This window comes from Apteryx rowi, unplaced genomic scaffold, assembly GCF_003343035.1.
Source record: "Apteryx rowi isolate R43461 unplaced genomic scaffold, aptRow1 scaffold_48, whole genome shotgun sequence".
Lineage (NCBI taxonomy): Eukaryota > Metazoa > Chordata > Aves > Apterygiformes > Apterygidae > Apteryx > Apteryx rowi.
In genome coordinates this window covers 2,230,718-2,248,888 of record NW_020450738.1, presented here as the reverse complement: position 1 = coordinate 2,248,888, position 18,171 = coordinate 2,230,718, and positions in this window count along the sequence as shown.

Sequence of the window (18,171 nt, the reverse complement as noted above, 5' to 3'; positions counted from 1 at the left end):
TATTAAAACTAGAAACAAAAGGAGAGAACTACAGGAGAGAGCTTTTTCCTGTTCCTTCAATTTAGTCTTAAAAAAAAAGCAAAAAAAAAGGGGGGGGGCAAAAAAAAAAAGCAGTATCAGTGTTTGTTGTTTTTAGGTAATTGAACAGTTTGTTCCACTGCTTTAGAAGTAACTGTTTAAGTGACCATGCTATCTTCTTGTGGAATAAAATATAACTTTCTGGCTGTTACAAAAACAACCAAATGAAGAAAATGGCTTCTTTGGGTAGATGGCCACTTTGTGCATGTTCATCCGAATAACAGACTTTCTTTACCCTGTTTTTTTAGCAGTACTCTCATAAATACTGGAACAAAGTCTTTTGAGGAAGGAACACACAGACACAGGGAAACAGCCATCAGCTGCTGAGAACTGCCACACTGGAGTAAACAACTGCTTTATCATAGTCTGCTAAAGGGTGGATGCCTCACAGAAAGGTATAAATACTCGGCAATATATGCAAGCAACCTCCAGCACGCAGCCAAGAGCGTGAGACTCGGCCCCTCCTTCCCTCTCCCCCATTAGATTTTATCCCAATGAGCATAAGTCTAATTCATAGAAATGCCTGCTATTTAAAAAAGAACCTGCATCAGCAATACCTTGTGACAGCAAGGTCCTTGGATTAAGTACACCAGATTGCATTTGTTTCCTTTTAGCAATTTGAAATATGTTGGCTTTTACTTCAGCAAATGCTCTCTTTCTTCAAACTGTACTATAGGGCTGAGTAAGGGTAAATTCCTGAGAGCCCTTCTCTACTTCTAAAGTATGGTATCTAGCTCACCCTTTTACTTGTTTTTCCACTGTGCTTTACTTGCCCTTTCCAAGTTCTGTGCTACCCTCTGTGACCCAAAACAAGCTATTCTATCCAAAGTGATAATACAGGGGAGCATTTATAACTTGCCGTTTCATCTTAAAATTTCACTGGAACAAAAAGAAGAGAGTTCAGATCTTCATGTGGCAAAACCATAGACCCTGTGCACCTGAGCCATAGAAAAATCTTTTCTAGTGTTTCAGATTCTCTGAAACACAATTCTGTCTCCATCCAGTAGAGTTTAATGAAACAGTACATAGTTCTGTAATTATTGTATTAATTTACTTCAGTTCCACATCTGTTTTTCCCCACTTTTTACTGGTGCCACACTGAGTCAGTGCCTACACTAAACTGTTTGTGATACTGTCTAGCTGTCTTTCTGAGAGAGGGAACTCTTTTTATTATGTATGGAAAACCAGCAGTGCACCCAGGTAATGAAGACGTAGCCTTGTCTAAGAAATTTACAACCTAGTGGATCATCAGACCCTCACACAAGTGCATGATTACTTATTTTAAGATTCAGCCAGTATTCATTTCCTCCTACTAGATGACACCAACTTCTCTGTTTTCAGGCAGTAACCTTTTTTTATGAAGTTCTTCTGGGGCTTCTTGTATTAGTAACTCAAAGGCAGTGTCTCGGAAAGGCAGGACCAATCACCAGCACAAACAGAGAATGAGGAACAACTGTCTAGGTAGCAGTTCTAAAGAAAATGACTCTGGGAATGACAGTGGAGATCAAGCTGAACAGCTGATGTCAAGATTTTTGAGAAAAAGGCAATTTTTGCACAGGCTATATTCCTGTTTGCATGGCTTTGTCAGACAATGTTATCTTTCCTCTCTACTCAGCCTTAGTAGGGCCTCAGCTGGAATGCTGTATCTGTCCAAAAAGAAAAAAGTTGATCAGGAAGAGAAGACTTGGAAGAAAACTAGATCAGAGGTCTTTAAGAACAGATTATCCAAATATTTGTCAAGAATGACAGAGTTATGACTGATCCGGTTTGGGGGAAGAAGATGGATTCAATTCAGGCCTGTTTCATACAACTTTTATTAACACCTTGTTCATCTTTCTCACTGTTATGCACTGATACAGAGAAGCTACAATTTAGTATACCCTGGTGAGAGCTCTTCTGGATTAGGATGCAACCAAATTTGTTAGGTCTCAGGCCTAGAAGATGATGACCACTGTTCCCCCCAAAGTTAAAAGAACTCCTATGGCCCATGTCAGAACTTTGCACAAGAGCATGACATGCTTTTATATGGAGTTTTATGATATTTGCCATGCTTGAGACACCCATTCCCTCCATGCCTGTGGATCTACTAAGGAAAGTCAATTAAAACAAAAACTGCCAGGATAGTGGAATGTGAGTGGAATAAGATAAGCCCTGATTTTGCTGCTTCTGCTGTATTTATACTGAATTCACAAATCAGGGTTTCTGCTGTTTACCTGTTACGTAATAAAGACTTTTTGTTTTCTTTCACCTATGCATAATTTGACTTCCAGAAATGGGGATTCCATTATATTTTGAAGCTTTGGAGGTTGGCCATAGCCAAAGGCAAGCTTGAGGGCAAGGCATCTTAGTGTTTCTTGTAGTACTGAAAGACTTGGGAAGAGACATAAGCACCTCGCTATTTTAATCCTGGGAACATGAACAAGAGCCATGGTTAGGATTGTTCAGCCAACTTTTTTTTTTTTTTTTTTGAACCTACTCTATAATGCAAGAGGTTCTCTCTTTCCTAAGAACTTTTCTGGGTATTTTTGCCTAATACATTCCCCAGTACTGCAAAAATCTAGAATACTCATTGTTCCTTTCATTGTTCCTGTTCTCTCTTTGCCACACATTGTCATTCTCGTGACTCTTGAATTAATAGGATTTTTTTTTTTTTAAACAGGGTGATGGGAAGCATTTTGTGCTTGTGGTTTGTGCTGAGCAGATATTCTGCAGGCCTGTTGCATGTTTCTGCCTTGCCTTTGAATGCTACGGGGTGTTTCTAACATAACTTAATGCACTGTCCAGCAGGTGTTCTGTATGTTTTTTTCTCTGTGCACAAAGAGAATAAGCAGTTGACCTGCTAGGGAACCATGTTCTGCTGAGGAAGCCACGAGCAGGGCAGACAGAGGAACAACACAGACCCAGTCAGTGAGACTCCTGGGTCAGAGTCCTCATCCCTCGGCTTCACTCAGTTCTACAGCTTCTGATAGTAGCAATTCAGATCCCATCCAAAATTCCCAGTTCCCACCTCATAAAGAGACATTGATGAAAAATCCCTGAGGTAAATACCACAATCTGTCTTTCATGTCTTTCCCATCTTCCTGTGTTTTCGCTAGATTGACTTATTTGAGTTTTTTGGCATGGGGGGGGAGGGGAGGAGGAGGAGGATTTGGCAGAAAGTTGTAACTTGGGTCAGGAATCTCCCTCTCCTTCTCCCTCTCTCACGTATGGAACAGAGGGCTATGGCTAAAGCAAGTTATTTACTATGCAAAGGAATTACTTTCCCCAAACTATATACTGATATAATTATTGGTCAGCATATTTTTTAAATATAAGAAAAGAGAGTCCCAAGTCTGTTCTCTGGTAGCTGGGTAAAACTTCAGTAAGAATTGTACTCATGCATCTGAAGACATAATTAGACTTTAGGTGTGCCTTTTGCTGAACTTGTTAAACAAGATTTCCTTTACTTTTTTACCTAGAGGACAAACCCATGACAGAGTCTGTATTTATTTTGAGATATTCATCTAAACTGACACAATGGCGGCATTCACCCTGTAGCATACAATGCTAATCTTACACTGCTCTCTTCTATCCTGCCCCCACCTAAAAGCACTGGATAAAATAATCTTTATCATAAGCAGCATTTCTCTCATTATATTTTCTTCATGGGGCAACTGAAAGAAGCTCTTCCTATGAAAGGAGATATCAGTAGTGGTAATAACAGAAGATTCTCTGAGTCAAAAATGCACTGGACACATCATCTGTATATCTGTATAGGTCTTCCACTGGTTAAGTTAAATGTAGCGGTAAAGCCCGCAGACATCTTGAACGCTAACAAACTAGTCCTTAAAAACCTTGATACTTTCTGATCCAGAACTTTAAAAAAAATGCTTCAGGACTTCTGAAGAACAACTGCAGAAAATGTACTATGATGTACCCAGTAAAAAAGCTTTACACATTTAGAGAAGTTTTTATAGTAGACTCTAGTTGTCCATTCTCCAGGTCTGCTCATACTTGTACAGATTCACAGTAAAGTGGATTTGCTTTCCTTAGATATGAGAAATACCCACAAAGAACTCTTAAAATAGGAACACAGCAGTGACCTATTTTCAATACTTCCATTCTTATTTCTCAGTCATTTATATACAGTGTGATGAACATTCAGCAGTGGAGAGATACCAATAATCAATGCAAAGTCATTTGCTCACATGCTGAATGCAGCATTAAAAATTAGCTAGGARAGGAAAACAAAACAAAAAAAACACAAACAGTGGTGGATCAGGGTCCAAGCTGCAGAAGCACTTCACCTGCTCTGGTTAGAGCTATCTGACCACATGAAATGAGTTAGAGACCAGGCTAAGTACAAGCTAAGTGACAGCCTTTTTGTTTGTTAAAATACTGGTGATAAGAGCCTGCAGCAGCTTTGACGATTCTAATGCAGAGCTGCCATGGACATGTATGGAAAAGGTGAAGAAAATGGACTAGCTGTATACCGATGGAAGTTTCATTCAGTAATGGGATAGAAACTTACTGGCAAAGAGGCATGGAGAAGCTTGCAGTGCATCTTTCCTAAGGGCTTTGTCGTTATGGTGTTTATGGAGTTGTATCACGGTAACTAGTATAAAATAGAACTACAATTTTTCTACCATCTCATCTACTTCAGAAAGGTCAATGTTTCTATTTGGGAGGAAAAAAAAACTTTGTCAATTACTAGGCTTTCACAAAGCTGGGATTAAACTATTTGATTCCAAAAGTAAAAAACGGAAGCAATTTATTAAAAAGTATGGGTTATTTTTGCTAGTTTAGCAGCTTTTTCAAGAAAGTTTGGTTTATCTTTGGGAACCAGTCACAGTAATACATAGCCTGTCTTCCTCTACATACATGTATTTCTGAGAAAACTTTGAGAATACTAGAATTTGTCATAAACTAATTGTCTGACCATATGCTTCCATCTTACAATAAATGCTAGTTTCTAGGAAGGAAATTGTTTTAGAGTAATTTGGAGTACTATACAAACTTCTTGTCTTTAAGGACTTCAAGGATAAGGCAGGGGCAAATATTTTCTTTTTGATAGACATCTAGTGTGTCCAAAACATGACTTTTTACATATATATATATTGAGATAGAATGTGGGCATTTGATAGTTAAGTGTAAAGCCTGGTTTGCTACAGGGATGTTTTCAGCTATGCATTTTTTTTTTTTTTAATAAGGCCTATGTCAAAAAACAAGTAAGCCTTACAACAGTATTCATATTTTGTAGATGGAGGTGCATCATTTGAGACTACTAAGCCATCTTTTTCCTAGATGGATGGTCACAGCCTGACTACAAAGTATTCATTAGTGCCCGAGTGCAAGTGTTAATAAAGGAATAAAAAAAGAACTGTCAATCTGGAACCACAAGATCACACAGTGTTCCTTTATTTTAGCCAAAGTAAGCTTTGTAGTTCCTTATGACTGAAAATTATATGTACTTTCTGAGTCAGTTCAATGAAGAAACAAAGTTACGGTGCCGAAAAACATAGTCACTTCTATCCCCGAGTTGCTGAATCACTTACCCGCTCCTGCTAGTTAATAGTTGCTATTTTTAGTTTACGGCGGAAAATTCTCTCGTGGCGGCAATGATATTTTAAAACAGTTTAGAAGCAAAATCATCTGCCTGAATCTCTGACGTACTCTCAAAGTTTGTGTTTTGTACGAGCACCTCATTATTCACTTCCAACACTGGCAATCTGGATCATCCTAGCGCACGAGATGCAGCATTTGCTGGCTCTTTCATAACTGCCCGTAAGAGTTCTGGGGTCATGTTTGTAAACACTGCAGCCATGTGCGCGCAAGCACGTGGCGAGACATCAAAATGACCTAGAGCGCCTAGCTGAGAGGTAAACCTTGGCGCCAGTATCAATGTTGCTAAGCCAACTAGCGCCAACTCTCTCGTCAGCGCGCTTGCCTCGTAGCCGTGAGAAACGCAGCCGCGGGTTGTGTGAAGGGCAAATGGGAACCTTTTCCCTGTACGTGGCACACGTGGGCACGTGTTAATATTGATGGTGTCAAGGCAGGTTCCTTCCCTCAGCTGTAAGCAAATGGCATTGTTGAATTGTTCTGAAGAAAAATAAAACTCATTTGTGCCCTAAGTCAGTGAAATTGGAGCCAGTGTGGTCCCACAACACAATGCAAAACTATGGCTATTAGAAAAAGAATTGTATAATGGCGTGTTGCCAAAGTTTCCAAAATGACTTCAAAGACAGATAACACAGACATCGTGTCTGTAATAGTTTTTTGCTGGCTTTGCGCTTATGAAATTAAGACCACGTTTCAGGCGTTTGAGGAAGTAGCCCCTAAATTATTTCTGTTTATCAGTAGAGATTGCACGTAGCTAGATACGGCCAGTACAAACAAAAGTCAAGTCTTTCATTTCCTCTTAATGCAAAATTAGCAGATACGGCCACCCAAAGCCTATGGAGAGTTTCACCTCGTCCTGGCCATGCATTTTATGTGCTTAAAAAAAATGCAGGAGGGGGGAATAGTCCAGGGTCTCCGTCCCTCCCTCCTATAGTGATTCTGTTTCAAGTGCAGCTGCGAGTCTCATTTGCTTTGACCTTTGCTGCGAGAGCTGAGAATAGGACAAAGAGTTAAAGTGTTACCAGTCCCTGCTGAGTTTGCACTTCTCAGGCAGCGCAAGCAGGAGAGGCAGCCGGGAGAGGGTGTGCACGCAGCAGAGGGTAAGCGGGAGGGGGCGCCGGGAGGGAGAGTAAAACAAAAGGAGAAAAATAAACAGTGCACACCCCGAAACAAAACAGGGGAACCAGCACAGAAAAATGTCCGTCTTTGAAGAACACGGACTTTTCTGTTTGGTTCTCTCTGTGTAGTTATATCTTGTTATCTGAACTCAAGGTACAGTAGATATATGAGTCCTTGAACTCTGAACTCATGAGGAGAGCAGCAAAAAGTAAGTCAATACAATTTTAGCTGAGTGACTGGAAATAAGCATGCTTTGTCTTTTTGTGCCTAAGCTCTGGGAGGCCATTTAATACAGCAACATGCAGCTGTTCAAACCTCTTTCTTACTGTATTCCAATGGCCTGCTAAAACAAAGCAAAACCAAAGCAGTTCTCTCCCAGTGATAATGCAACTGTGGCTTCAAATACTAGCTGCTCCAAGCTACTTGTGTTTTGCAGAGACTCGTCTCTTAAATCTGGACAAGAAGTGGTCCCCCGTTTGTTAACGGAAAACAGAAAATACATTCATTCGCTTCCACAGGATTTCTCAAATCCTGCCCTACTGTAAATGTTACCCAATTCCCTAATAGTGTCTCTGGAAAGCAGAAAAGTACCTTCCTCACTATTGCACTTATGACTAGCTAGCGCTCTCCGGCGCTACTACTCAACCGAGCAATAAAGTTTCTATTTTTGACTCACCGTCGACGACCTTGCTCTAAACCCCTGGACTGAATACTGCTCAAACGTAAAATGAGCAAAACCGAATGTGTTAAGAGAATACGTCAGCCCATCGCAGCCCTGTGTTTTGCTGCGATTGTTACCAGTAGCCGCAAACGTGGATCTAAAAGATGGGCTCTCACGAGCTCCGCAAGCGCAGCTAACTCTGGCAATGTGGCACCCTCTTGCCTGTTACGCAGCGCCCCGGGGAAGCCTGGGAGAGTGTTTGTAAACAGTGCGGCCACGTGCACGCGAGCCACGTGGGGGCTCGACTCCGGCTGCACCTCCGAACTCCCTTGGAAAAGGGCGCAACCGAGGCAAGCGAGGAGGCAAGCCTAAATGCCGCCGCTCAGTCTTTTCTCCAAAGTGGTGTGCAGCACTATTGGATCTCTAACATGGCAGGGGGAAAAAAAATTAAAAAAATCCATCTGTCCTTCTCGGCCAACTGCCTCTGTCAGCATTCAGAGGAACGCTGCCTGAACCAAATTACCCGCCGGATTTTATTTCTGAACGCGTTTTGTCATGGATTGTATCACGAGTCTCTGAATGCACTGAAGTTCCTTGGGGTGGGTTCTCCATTAACTGCACTATGTACCAAAGCAGGCACATTGAGCTAGGACTACCTGCAGCAAAGGCATTCCCAAATAAAGACCACAGAGATACAACACTAAACACTACAGGGAGGAAAAAAAAAAAAAAAAAAGATAAATCTACTGTCTGTGATTCAGGTCTAGGAGCTAACAGGTGACATGCTACGAGTGCTACTTGGGTTCTGTCACCAGCCCTGGTTTGTACGTTCCATCTCCAGCAGGGATCATTTCTGGCAAAAAACTAAGGTTTTTTCTCTTTGAGCTCCACTACCAAAGATGCATGACGCCAGTGTGAGGGTTCATGAACCTTGATGAACCTTTAATTGATAAACCAGATCAAAATGGAAGTCACATGGTAGGTGTGAGCTGATGTATGGGAACAGTTTGCACACTGTGGGAAATCTTGCCTGAATGGATAGGAGGATCAAAGGTATTAAAGGTTAATGGAAGTTATTGGAGTACCTACTTATTGAAATGACATTACACAACTGTCTCACACACCGCAATTAACTGACACAACGTACTATTTTTAATTATAATTAGCTCATTGTGAGATTTTGTTTGTTTGTTTGGAGGCGCACAGAAGCATCTGCAGTGCCAGTAAAAGTGAAATAATTTCCTTTCCTACACCCTTTCTCACTTGGTGCTGTAGGTTTCAACAGTGCTGCAGTCAAAGCTATAGGCAAAAGCAGTCCTCTCCCCTGAGAAGAGAAATAGTATTTAAGGTACAACTTACTGTGTCATTTTGGATGAGCACTGCCAATTTAAAAGTCTGAGGACTTGTCCGGCAAAAAAGGATGTGTTGTCAATCAACAGAAAATGCTACTGAAAACTTGCTTCTGAAAAAAGTGAAATGCTACTTGTTTCTGATTCTAGTTTCTGTTTCTTAAAATTGATACTTCTGTTATCTTAGTAAGCAGAGAAAACTATCTGTAAACCTCTGAATGAGCAGGAAGGAGGGTATCATGGGTAAAGCACTGGGGCTTAGGAGATATGGGTTCAGTTCCCAGCTATACCACAGCTTTCCTGTATGTCTTTTAGGTTTAAAAAAAGTACTGAAATGAATGGCTTGAGCAAGGTTTGTACAAGTTCTGTGATCTGTGTGTGCTTTGGCTCTCAGTTGTTGCTTATTAATTTTATACCCTTTCTCTCACTCTTTGCATGCTTTGCCTGCTCATTAATATTAGCACCCTAGGGAAGAGACTCTGCAGCAATGCTGGTTGGAAACTCCAGTTAACACACACACACAGCAAGCAGCAATAACAGCTTTGGTTTATTTACTGCAAATATTTAGTTTTTGGAAGGGATCTGTCTGCCTCCGCTTTGCATTATAAACAAGACCTACTAACACTCTGGCCCTTGTGCACTGCCAGACCAATTTTTTTCTTTTTAAAATGTCTCCTTTGCTGAATTAAATAGCAAAATAAAACAAAAATGGCTTATGCTTGTACAGACCCAAGCACAGTGGGATTCTGTTTCATGACTGGGATATGAGGTGCCTCCTAATGTAAGCCTGCAATAATTAATTTTACTCTATCCCCTCTCCTTATATTTAAAAGCATCAGAGTTGCCATCATGAATTAGACTCATGCTACAGCTTGTCCAACAACATATCTCCAATCAGCTAGTAGCAGTTGCTTCCATAAAAAGCAGCAATTCACTAGGTGGTTAGACTCACCCTTCCAGAGGCAAAACTTCTTTCCAATCCATCAGCTAGAGTTTATATATTTTATAGGAAAAAAAATGTTAACTTGAAACTACTTTGAAAATAAAAAAAAATAAAATTAAAGATTAGTTGTCAGCCTTTATACATCTGAGTCTATACTTATTGCTCTATACCTGCCTGAGTCTATTTCCTCTTTTTTTTCCCCTCCTCCTGAAAGAACAAAAAATACTCTGCAAACTACTTTTCTCTCTCTGCAGTTACTGTGAAGTGTGGGAAATTTGACTGGGTGCCTCACTCCTGCAAGTGTGTCGATCTAGGCAGACTATTACAGCTCTATGAAGCCCACTGAAAATGAATAGGGCTTTGTGAAAATGGCAAAGGCTGCCACCAGTTTGCAGGATCACAAATTAACTGACAGCACTGGGGGGGGAGAAAGCAGAGCCATCTAGACTGAAATTGACAACTGCACAACATCACGCAGTGGAAAAATACAACTAAAAAAAGGATTTTCCCACCCAATCTCTCTCTCTTCTCATGCATTACTTGGAGCAATAGAAGAAAGAAAATAAATCAGCACAATTCTTATTTTTCCTACTTCTCTCTCTTTCACCTACAAATCTTCTTTGCTGCATAACAGATTACATGGAAGCAGAAAAGCACAGGTCCAGGCTTAAAGAGAACAAATGCTCTATGGAAAGTATGGAGAGCTCTGTAGAAACAATGCAGAACTGACAGGCTTTATACTTTCCTATTTTGAGCATTTTTTCATGTTTATAAGTATTAAGAGTGCTCTTCCCTATTTGGTCAATATTTTCATCATTGCTCCTTGATATGTGATCTGCATGCTCAGAAATTGACTGTGTGGAATGGAGACTCATTAGCATAGATTTTCTGTCCTCAAAATGTCTGCTTGTCATGTGAGTTAAATAAGTGCTAAACCCAACTTTTTTCAGCTGCTCAGCTTCCACACTTTTGATTTTTCCTGTTGCCATTTTAGTAATACTCTGGACATTTTGGGTCAGGCAAATTTGAAAGCCAGAGAGACAAGCAAGCAAGAAAAGGAGTGTAATGGGAACAAGAAGTTTGTTTCTTTTAAAATGGCAAACAAACAGATCTTTAATACACACACATGTGTACCTCCCAGGCCCCCAACTCCTAGGGAAAGGCAAATTCCAATGCATTTTAAACTTTCATGTTCTCTTTCAAGGATAAATTGAATTCCTTTTATTACAGGATATATGTACTTTAAGTTTCAAGGAAATATCTCACTTCTGTGAACTTTAGTAACTTTGGGGGAAGGGAGGCAACTCCTGCTTTACTGCAACAGCTCATTTTCTTCATTTTACCACGAACAGGACAGTAATGACACTTTCACACAAGAGGAAATATGCAATCATTCTTTTCTCCTTTTTGCTTACATAAGGACTGAAAGGGTTCTGTGTCCTTTGGCAAATATAAAAATTGTATAACTTCAAAGTATGTGACTTCAAACGCAAGCAAAGTAGCACTGAAAGAACAAACAGATTAAACAAAGATGAAAAAAATAGTATCAGGAGCACGAAAATGGCGGTGAGTAGAGCATGAATAGTTGTTGTCCCCCATGCTAAGGAAGGAATATGGGAAGTGATGAAAGGACACCAAAGTCAGGGTAAAACTCTAATGCCAGCATCAGGCCCAGGTTTAACATACACCCTTTGATCTCCCTAACAGCACTGGAAATGACAAGAGCAGGAACACATAGCCAGCGCAAACGCAGAAATGCCTTTTTCACATATTCGCTCTTCCAGGCTCTTTATTCTTAATTGCCTTCCTCTGCTACCCAGCTGCTGCAAGACTAATGGGGAGTGTGGATCAAAAGAGTCAGAAAAGAAAAGGAAAGAAGGTGAAGAACTTGGTGAAAGAGGGGCAGGTTCTGGATGTGACACAGACTGTGGTGTCTAGCAAGTGAGAGGACAGATCACAAAGAACCCACAGGAGTGTAATAGCAAAATACAATCATTGTAATCAACATTAATGCAAAATGGAAGCAACCAATGTGAATGCACAAATAATAGCAAAAGTAATGTGTGTAACATGGCATGTGCATTGGTCTTCATACTCTGTTGTAATGATGGTAAATACCATGACTCATCTGAACAAAATCAGCATGTACAAAAGACAAGCGTCCCAACTGCTTCCTGTCTATATGGAAAAAACAGCTCTCTGGATTCATTTTTCAAAGCAAGCAATATGGTTTGTGCACCATCCTGAGTGTCTGCTGCAGAACTGTATGAGAAAGTCTGAAAAATGTGCGCAGGGCTGGAAAATCATGTTTCTGGATGAGGAGCAGAACCTCTAATAAGGTCCCATAGTGCACATGGTGTAGGCTTAAAGTGTCTCTGCAGATCAGAACCAGTTTGGCAGCTTTGGCTGGGCCCACAGAAGAGAGCATGACATACATTGTCAGTTGGCATGCTTCTGAACAACAAATAGATGTATTTTCATCTGTGCTTCCTGAAACGCTCTTGGCAAAACAATCCAACAACTACCACCACTTTTTTTTTTTTAAAGCAGATTTTGTGGCATTATTTTTTCAGTTAAGTACATGCAGAAATCTCCAAAGAGATTCTTACGGCTAATGGAGATCATCTAAAACTTGCCTTGCAGTGGTATTAGCTTTCGTAATAGCAATGCCTGTCTGTGTCAACATGTCTCATTAAGTAATAAAGACTTTCAGCTATTTGATTTTACTTATAAAGTTAGCAGGATTCATGATTTCTTCTCTGTTCTTTAAAGAGGGAATTGTTCTAGTATTCAAACAGGCAGTGAGTCATTCCCAATTAAGCAAAAAAATACGTAACAGTTTACGGTGGGATTCTTGTATTGCAAAGAGCTGTTTTGTCATGAAAGCTTTTGGGGATTGAATTCCTTATGAATTTTCAAAAGGGGTGGGGTGGGGGTGGGGAAAAAAAAATCACTTGAAACCTTTGCAACAATTCCCTTAACCCTGTCTCAGATTTAGCGTCAGCCTATTCCAAGCAAACGTGTCGACACCATCCAGATTGCGTTCGAGCAGGGGAAAAACAGAAGCATTTGACAAAGGAACCAGTGATCTAGAATGTAATACAGATGCAGAAAGCGCAGCCAAAAACCAAACTACAATATGTTTTTCTAAACTCTGCTGATTCTGACATTCTCAATTTCTTTTTCCCCAGTGAGGACCAGGGACATTCCTAGAACTCGGTCCTCACGGGCTGTGTCAGGACAGCTGCGGAGGATGCTGGGACATTGTTTGTAAACACTTAGCCACGTGCATGCGACCGCATGGGGAGTCATCGTCCAGACCTAAACATCTACCCACTTGGTAAGCTGTGGTATTATTGCAATGGAGCCAAATCCTTTTCCAACATGATTTGACTTAAAGCAGCTCATGCCAGGACATTTGGAAGACAAAGCTCAGACTGTTTATGCATTATTAGAAAGAAGATTAAGCAAAAAAGTTGTTTAAATTTTAGTCATTGAAATGTAAATTTAAGGGTAGTGCAGCTCATGTGGAGTAAAGAATGCAGAAGTCATCATCCTCTTTCTATGTCTGTGAAAAATTCAGTTTAAACCTGCAAATTCCTCCTCACCCATGCATACACCTGTTGAAGGCAATATTCACATTCTGCAAACCCGCGTGGAATAAGTTTGAGGTTAGCAGTAATACTGTTGAACATGTAAAGGTATTTCATGTTGTTTAAGTTATGTGATATTAATTAGAGAATTCCAAGGCTACTGAGCTGTACCTGGGGAAAACACTTCCAAGGGGTACTTCTTGGTTATCTAGTTATTATTGGTTATTGTAGCTATCTAACCACTTGTCTGCTCATTTCTTTGCTACCATATGCAAGAGGAGCACAAACACTTTTTCCAAACGCAACACACTTTTTATAAAATCAGTTTCTCTTTTCTCATATACGCATTCTTCTCACAACTAAAAACGGTGCTCTCATCCAAGACTGGAGAGGCTCTTTTGCAGCATGATCTCAATAGTTAAGCTTGGAAAGTTTTTCCAGTAAATGGGGGAGCAGGACAGTAGTGTATAAGCCTGTGGAAGCACTAACTTGCACCTCCTCGCAGAAGTTTTACTCATTGTTTCACCATTCAGACATATCTCCGCAGAAACATACCTTTTATATACAAGGTACATTGAGAAACTGTCTTAAAAGAAATGCCGCATTTGGCTAGGATTAAGGTGCTGAATTTTCCTTTCTGACTGAACTTGAGTATACGACAAGCCTGTTCCTCTGCACASCATAATAGAAATGCTGCATTTATTTTTACAAGAGAAAAACAACACACTAAGAATTAGGTCAAACTGAAGCCTCAGTCCTGCAAACCTTTATTTGTAAGAATAATCCTACTGGGGTTCTCTCTGTGTGTAGGCACCTTGAAATAGTAGCTTTCCATACTTTGCTACAAGTCTCCAACTTGCAATCCACACCTCCATGGAAAGCTTTATTTTTAAAGGAGAACCTGAATTTTGTTCAGGTTGCTAAGATGATTCAGCCTTCTGGAAGGTGTTTGACAGAGATAAACAAACCTCCTTTGAAAAGGTAAAGAGCAAGTGTAACAACACCCAAATCTTCAAGGTTTTTAATTGTTAAAGTGGTTTTTTTTTAAGCATAGCAAGCTGCTTTAAATTGTTCCCAGACTTAAAATCCTGTATTATGAACAACTAGCAGGGCTCTCTTTATGATCCCCTTATAAGGCAGGGCATTTTTTTTTCCTTCATTTCAAAAACTGTGCAAGATATGTGGATGAAATTATTTAGTTGTTCCTAACTCTGAAGCCTCAGTTTTCTCTACCTTTCTTCTGTTACCCCCCTCCTACGTAATGCGAGACACATTCCCAGTATTTTAATCCAAACAACCTTTCTGGGTCACTCAGTCATCAGCTGTCCTTGGGATTAGTCCAGTTGATGTTGGAAGTTTACAATTTTATTCCTTAACTCACTCTCCCTCCCTCCCTCTCTCTTTCTCTCTATACTCTGAGTAATTCCTTGGGAAATCTTTTTTTTTTAGAACAACAACAAAAACCAAAAACATTTTCTACCCCAAAGGAAGGCAGAAGTGACTTCTTTTAAATGGGTGACTGAGAAGATGATTACTCATGGTACTTTCCATTCTAACATTTTATTACCTAGGATATTGGGACAAGCTATGCAAATTGAACATGCAACCAGTGATGATCTGAAAACATTGCAGTTTAAACTATGTCAACTTGTTACTAGTTACTTGTTCAGTGTTTAAAAGGATATTTTTTTTCCTGCAGAATATCATTAAATGAGTAGGAAGATGTTCCCTGCTATATGGAGTATGGGATTGGAATAATGCTAGAAGTATGATTGATTCACATAATTCCCTTTTTGGCTTCTAGCCATGATGCAGTCATATGCTTTATCTCTGTTCAGAGTACAGCTTTTTTTTTTTTTTTTAAATCATAGTACATCCCACTCCATTTCAGAACCAGCACATTGCCTTTCAAAATGATGTCACAACACTTACTGCTGCTGGCTGACTGCCTTAATAGCAATCAGAGAGCTGGACTAAATAAATACTGTATATTATTTGGCAAAATCATTTGTGGTTGTGTTCTCCAGCACAGTTTCCAAGATAACCACCAACTCTACTTGAAACTTGGCAACTTTGTTCTACCACTTTCAGGCTCCAGTTGTGAAGCTGGCTTACAGATGCTGCTACCATGCTTCAAACTACTGTGTGGCAGTCAAATGAGAGAGGTGAAAGGGTTACTGTGATAAGCCAAATTTGACAGCTCATCCGAAGTTCCACCTTGAAAAACAGGCAATTTAAAAAGACCTTATTTGGCTCCTGTAGAAAAAAAAAAAAAAAAGGACCACTCAGGGCAAAACAGAGCAACTGATTTACAGTGACTGCTTAGGTACACCGTGAGAAAGCCACTGTGCTGCCATTTATATGCAAACAATTCGGATAAAAAAAATAAAGTGAAGCATTCCTTGTAATCCCCAACAGTGCCGGTAACATCAGTTCAACCCAAACTTCATGTTTTGCCACACCTGAGCTGTAGACTTCTTCTAAAACATGGTTATAGCTTTTTTAGGGCCATTTGGCTCTGACTATTATTTAAAGGAACTATATGGGAGACAGAGTCCCAGAAGCATCTGAAATGCTTGGAGTAAAAGAGGATGGATGGTCCCTTCCACCTCTGGCAGCTGAAATCCCAGTTCCAGCAGTGATTATCAAGTCTCCTGATTCTGCATGCAGAAACCAAAACATTTACAACCTCCTATTCCTGTTACCCAATGTGGCATTGGTGCCAGCAAGAGACCTTGGAAATCTGTCCGTCATAATAACTCCTCAGCAGGCACACGTTTCTTGTTCTTTAAACAATGTTGACATGCTAAAGTCTAAGACCATGCGCACTATATCAAAACAATACCAGTTTCCCTGGCTAAGGGCCAGGGGCCAACACAATGCCAAAGTCCTAGCTAAAAGCCTTACTATGAACAGTGATAGTTTGGCAAATTTGTGAGCTTAAGTGTCTCCTTTTCAACCTTTCCTTCTTGTGAATATTTGTTAATAATTAGTTCTGAAGCAGTCGATACGGAACTAGTTTCTGAGGTCCTTGGAATCATTCACAAAGTTTCTTGATGCCACCACTTACCAAAACAAAACAGCCATTTCCACTGAAAGATAATTTTTGTGTTCTTCATTGCATGCGAATAACAGTCTAATCCCACCACCTAACCACCATGCACTGTTATTTTTGAGCCTCTGCCCTCCTTTTCTTCTCTCCCCTACACCCTAGCTGCTGGATTTAAAAGTTTTATGACTTCACTGGCAGGGTCCACACTTTGCTTTCTGTGACACTGAGAAAGAGAGACAAAGTATTGCCCAACAGTGATTTATTTACATTGGTTCCAAATGGTTGTTTTTCTGCAGGAAAAAATCCAAGATGTGTACATTCTTTTAAAGTGTTAACAACAGCAGATCTGGTAACACCAGAAGTTTTTGCCTTGCTCGATTTACCAATATTTTCAGGACACAATGGACTTAAATATAATGGAAAGAATGTAATTTGGGAGTAGGGTAAGAAATACACAAAACTGTCTCAACACAGATGTAGCAAAACAGCATCAACGTTTCACCCTTATACTTGAATCTTTTGAATATCAGATATTTAGTAAGTGAGAACTGAGGGGTTGAAGGAAGCTTTGAAGGACAGTAGCAACCAGTGCCATGTGTTTGAGAGAGAAAGAGCTGAAAGAAGCAGTGTTTATGCATGACGGTCTACTAAAAACTGTTAGGTGGCCATCATTAGTCATGGATCTTTAGCAAAGCAATATACAAATGGCAAACTATATATAAAGAGCATAGTCTTACCTTTGTTTGGATGGGCAAAAGAGGAAAAAAAAAATCCAAGAATGGAAGCACTTTTGGGAAATGTAATGATGGTTGAAGGGTAAGCAGACCTAAGGACTCAAAGAAATGCGCTCATCTTCTGAGACTACTGATAAAGGAGCTAATACGTTCATCACACACCAGTTAAGGGAATTTGTCTAACTCCACAAAGATAAGAGAAAGAATGATTTATAATCCACGGGCAGCCCGCCCCGCTGAGGGCATCTCTTAAAAGGACAGTGCAGGTACCGTGGTGTTGTTTTCTCCGCCTTTTAATCAGCCAGATCAGCCTCTAACTCGAGTTTATACATGACTCTTGCCCATTAACATCTCTCTGTTGAATACTGTCCACCAACACGCCTTGTTTTGCACTTCACAACCTCCAGAGAAAGTGTCACAGTGCAATACACATGCAGATACACAAGCGAATATACATGTTACTACATTCACCCCCTGCTGCAGTAAGTCAACCTGCCATTAACATGCAAATAGAATGGCCTCATTAGCCGACAAACAACACCCACTGACCTGCTTTCACTAGGGACAATGTCTCCTCATGCCTGAAACTCCTAAATTTCACATTTAAGAAAAAAAAAAAAAAGAACAAAAAAAAGCCAAACAGAGCAGAGCCGAACTGCTGCTCGGAGCCGCTGTCCTCCGGCGCCGATCGCTGCTCAGAGCCTGCACATTTGCATGCCGCTCATCATGGAAAGCCAACCTTGTGACGAGCCCTTCGGTTGCCACATTTCGGTGGAAGCACGCGAGACGCCGCACCGCTCCTGCCTCCGCCTCGCGCGCGGGGAAGGCGCACGGCGGCGCCGCGGCAGGCTCCGCCGAGCGGCCGCGGGAGCCCCCGCGCAAAGCGGCGGAAAGCGGCTGCCGCCGGCCCCCCGCGCCCCGCGGCGCTGTGCGGGGGGGACGCGCGAAGTCTCCCCCGTCCTCGCAGCCGCGCTGTGCCAGCGGCAGGGTCTGGGCGAGACGCGCGTGTAAAGCCAACCTTGTGACGAGCCCTTCGGTTGCCAC